Source organism: Camellia sinensis, chromosome 15, assembly GCF_055761805.1.
Source record: "Camellia sinensis isolate YWXY chromosome 15, ASM5576180v1, whole genome shotgun sequence".
Classification (NCBI taxonomy): Eukaryota; Viridiplantae; Streptophyta; class Magnoliopsida; order Ericales; family Theaceae; genus Camellia; species Camellia sinensis.
The window spans coordinates 101,485,280-101,488,886 of NC_138975.1; positions in this window are offsets into that span (position 1 = coordinate 101,485,280).

The following is a 3,607-nucleotide window of genomic DNA, read 5'->3' on the forward strand; positions in this document are numbered from 1 at the left end:
TGCAGTAAACCAGAAACTAGCAGCAAAAACTGGTCGATCGATCAGATAAAGTGGCTGGCCGACCATTTTTTCTGGTTTTTAGCATAAAAAGTGGTCGGCAGGTGGTCTCCAATGCCAACAACTGGTCGGCCTCCCTCCTACAGATTCCCATGATGGAGTTTCAGCCTTCTGGAGCTTTTTGCAGTGTTCTGAGATCAGTTGCAAATAGAGGCAAATCGAGGCATCACGACAGATTTTCGCATGAGGTGACCGGGTACGTATCCTTCGTCATCCAAGGCAGATTGGAGGCAGCCTATTCCATATAGTTTACATGTTTATTCAATTGCTAACTTAGTTAATTTGTTAATTAGTTAGAGTTGTGTAATAATTAGCTATAGCTTGTTATTCATTTTGTTGTGTAATAACTAGTTTAATTGGATTAGCTTAGATTAGCTAGTTGGTTCTGTATTATTCATTCGGACCCTCCGTCGAGAGGGCACAACTGTTGTAAATAAGTGTGCGTGTGTGTGATGCATGTCTTCCAGCCCCCATTTCTTTCTCTCTTTTATTTACCAGCTTACGATGGTTAGTTTTAGGGCATGTTTCAATTAGCATCCTTATGCTCGCATGTTTGCATCCATTCATCTATCTTGCATGCACCGGGCTCGGCGCATGATACTAACTGCATTATATTTCAATTCCTGTTTGAATACTTGTATCAAATTACATTTCACATGACATTTTAGAATAGCCGAGCCTATCTTAGTTGCATTTTGTATGTGTTGCATTAGGCATTCTTGACATAGCTAGGATCATGCATTAATTTCTAACATAGCTTTTGTTTTGGCTCGGAGCACTCGGTAGGTGTTTATACTTTAGCATCCTTGCATGTGTGTGAGTGACTGCCATGATAGCATGCTTGCCATGAGGCTAACTGCTCATGTGATATAACTGCTTGAATGCCTGTGAGTGAAGGTTAGATTGCTTGAAATTGGGACAATTCATTAAAATCCTCGATTTAGCCTACTTGCGAGTAGTAAACCTCAAACCATGTTCAAACAAACGGATATGTAATGCTTTTTTCCAATTTAAGTGATCTAGTCTATACTTGTTTGCTGTGCGCATAACATAGTAATTCTAGGTTAAATAACCGGAATAAAAACACATGTATTTTCAAAAATAAGATATCATGTTAGTAAAGGCCGATCTTTGATCGGGCGAGCGGGGGTGCTCATTGCATGACCTTCCTCTCTCGTACCCAAGTTCCTGAGCCGAGGCAACTTTGGTGATGACGGACACGTGGCCTTAGGCACGAGTTAGGGTTTCGGAAATTTCCCAAAATAAAACATTTAGGTGGCGACTCTGTATCTCGCAAAGCAGTTCATGTTTGGCACTTCTTTCTAAAAATTGGTTTTTCAAAACGAGTTGCCGGATTTGGACTCTTTGGAGATTTATCAATCTCGCATTGCACTTTGCGAGATCAGATTCAGAACCGTGACATTTGAGTCCGAACTGTAGTGAGCCCAAATGAACAAAACGGGATTTTCCCGGGACATTCGGGCGCGTCTACACCTGCGAGGCCATTTCAGTATTCATGATCAGTTCATGTAATTTAATTTTTTAATTGGTTTTGTAATATTCATTTAGCTTAGTGTAGTTATTTGTTTCAATTTGGGTTGCAATAATTAATTAGCTTGTTAGTTAATTAGTTTTGGTGTTGTAATAATTAGTCTAATTAGATTATTAGATTAGTTAGAATAGCTTAGCGTAGCCAGTTTGTGTTATTTATTCGGATCCTCCATTGAGAGGGCGAATTTTGTAATAAGTGTGCGTGCATGTGTAAATGTCTTTCAACCCCACGTTTTTCTCCATTTTACTTAACCGCTTACGATGGTTAGTTCTAGGTCATATTTTGATTAGCATCCTTATGCCTGCATGTTTGCATCCATTCATTCGTATTGCATGCACCAGGCTCGGTGCATCATACAAACTGCATTGTATATTAATACATTTACTTGAATACGTGTTCAACAGCATGTTATCAAGTTGCATTTCATATGCCATCTTAGAATAGCTGAGCCTATTTTAGTTGCATTTTTGCATGTGTTGAATTAGGCATCTTAACATAGCTAGGATCATGCATTGATTACTAACTAGCTTATTTCTTTGGCTCGAAGTACACTGTAAGTGTTTATGCTTTAGCATCTTGCATGAGTGTGAGTGTTGCCATAATAGCATGCTTGCCATGAGGCTAACTGCTTGAGTGTTAAAATTGCATGAATGCCTGTGGGGGAAGGTTGGATTGCTTGAATTGGAACAATTCATCGAAATGCGAGTTTTAAGCCCACTTGAGAGTGGCAAAAACATGTTTTCTAAGCTTACTTGAGGGTGACAAATCCATGTCTCAGCTTACTTGCGAGTAGCACCTTCAAACTATTTTCAAACAAACATGAGATGTTTTGTTCCAACTTAAGTGATCTAGTCTATACTTGTATGCTGTGCGCATCACGTAGTAAGCTAGCTAGTAAACCGGAATAAGAACACATGTGTTTTCAAAAATAAGATATCATGTTAGTAAAGGCCGATCTTTGATCGGACGAGTGGGGGTGCTCATTGCATGACCCTCCCCTTTCGTACCCAAGTTCCCGAGCCAAGGTAACTTTGGTGATGACGGACACGTGGCCTTAGGCACGAATCAGGGTTTCCTAAATTCCTCCAAAACAAAATATTTAGGTGGCGACTCTGTATCTGGCAAAGCAGTCCATGTTTGGCACTTCTTTCTTAAAATCAGTTTTCCAAAACGATTTGCCGGATTTGGACTCTTTGGTGATTTATCAGCCTTGCATTGCACTTTGTGAGATTAGATTCAGAACCGTGATATTGAGTCCCAACTGTAGTAGCTAATGAACAAAACGGATTTCACGCCGTTTTGTGTGTGGGGCTGTGACGTTCAGGCATGTCTACAGCTTCTGGCGACTCTACTAGGGATTTAGAGAACTTGACTCGAACTCATGATATCTTGTTTTAACTACACTTATGTGTTTCTTTGCATTGCATTTGTATTGGTGCGCCTAGGACACCATGTTTGCCGTATGCTATTCCTGAACGGTTTGCCGGAGGCTCGCTTTGAGAAGCGTGCCATAAGGCTGACCGGTTGCAGGCTCTGCCACGACGGGAACACAAACCCCGATTTTTACCGAGACATCCTTTTTGACTATTCGGCCTAGTGCATATCGGAAACTGTAGTGACCATTCCAAGCTAGAACAAGTTGCTTACCCGATTATAGGTTATTTGAAACCGCTGTGTGCGTAATGAAACCCTAGCTCCTGACAAAATAGGACAGGGAAACCCTACCCCTCTATATGGGTGTTTTGGCTCTTACTTGCTTGCTACGTGCTTTTAGAGTTGGCCTCTATAGGAATGCACGTATCAGTTTGCAAGTTTGGGTATCAGGCCTGCGGGCATCAGTATTTGGGAATCAGTTTTACCTGCGGGTATTAGATTCAAATTCGGGACAGTGATTTAGGAACACCGATCAGTGGTTGAGAACAGTTCTTTCAGCTTGTGTTTGCCAACTGTGTGTTGTCTTTATTTAAGCTGTTATGCTGTCCGTTTTTCTATTCATTG